The sequence below is a fragment of the Ictidomys tridecemlineatus genome, chromosome 2, assembly GCF_052094955.1.
Source record: "Ictidomys tridecemlineatus isolate mIctTri1 chromosome 2, mIctTri1.hap1, whole genome shotgun sequence".
Lineage (NCBI taxonomy): Eukaryota > Metazoa > Chordata > Mammalia > Rodentia > Sciuridae > Ictidomys > Ictidomys tridecemlineatus.
Window position 1 is genome coordinate 151,719,447 of NC_135478.1, and position 1,036 is coordinate 151,720,482.

The window sequence follows — 1,036 nt, forward strand, 5'->3', positions numbered from 1 at the left end:
CATTCATGGTTTCTACTTCCAAAAGAACGTGTTTTCAATGGTATCTTGACCCCCCATGCCTTAGAAAACTGCTTGGCACATAGTAGTTCAATGAACATTCATTGAAGATGTGTGACTTAGAGAAATGAAGTCATTTGCCCTCTATTCAAAGCTAATAAGGGGTGGATTTATACTCTGTACTCCCAACCAGCCCCTGGCTCCTTAGGAAGAGAAACAAACAAAAAAAAAAAACAGATGACAGAAAGACATAGGATTGGAGAAGGGAATGATGGGAAAGCCTTCTCTCTGCTAGAAAGATGCTCAGTGGAACTTCTATTTTGTATTGTTTTTTTTTTTTCAATACATGCAGTAACCAAAGAGAATTGTATAAAAGGTGAAACTAGCAGACACTTCAGCAAGATGAGAATCTGTAGGTAATTTGGATCCAAAATCCACTTGTGTTTCCAGGGTTTACAGTTGCTAGTTGTCATATGAAAGCACTTCATGAACTTGGTGTGCCCTGTTCTCTCAGAACAGCTCTATAGTGGACTAACTCAAGGTTAAGCCAGAATTGCAGTCTGTCCAATAAAATTTGCTTTGTTCTTTTGTTTTAGAGTCTGATTAGATGTTTCATTTTTCCTTTTCCAGTTTTTGGCTTTGTATTTTTTATCTCTTTCTCCTTCTGTACCATAACTCCTAAGGAGCCTAGCTTGCTGTATGTTGAATACTTAAACATTATTTTTTAAAGTAATTTTGCAATTTTAAAAAATGGCTTATCTTTTTGGCTAGGCGGAAGCAAGGGAAATCGACAGAATAGATCCTCAAGTGATATGGACACAGTTTCTTGCTGGAATTTGCAAAGTCGATTTAAATCCGATCTTAGTTTTCAGAAGATTGTTTTTAAAATATAGAAATTCAAGAAGACAGCCTTTGGGAATGCAAATTTTGAAGAACTTGGAATCTTTTCATTCAAATACATTAACCACAGAGATCATCTAGCTGGATCTCAGTGTGAACAACATAAGGAGATCATCATAATAAAACAGCTTCCCCACCT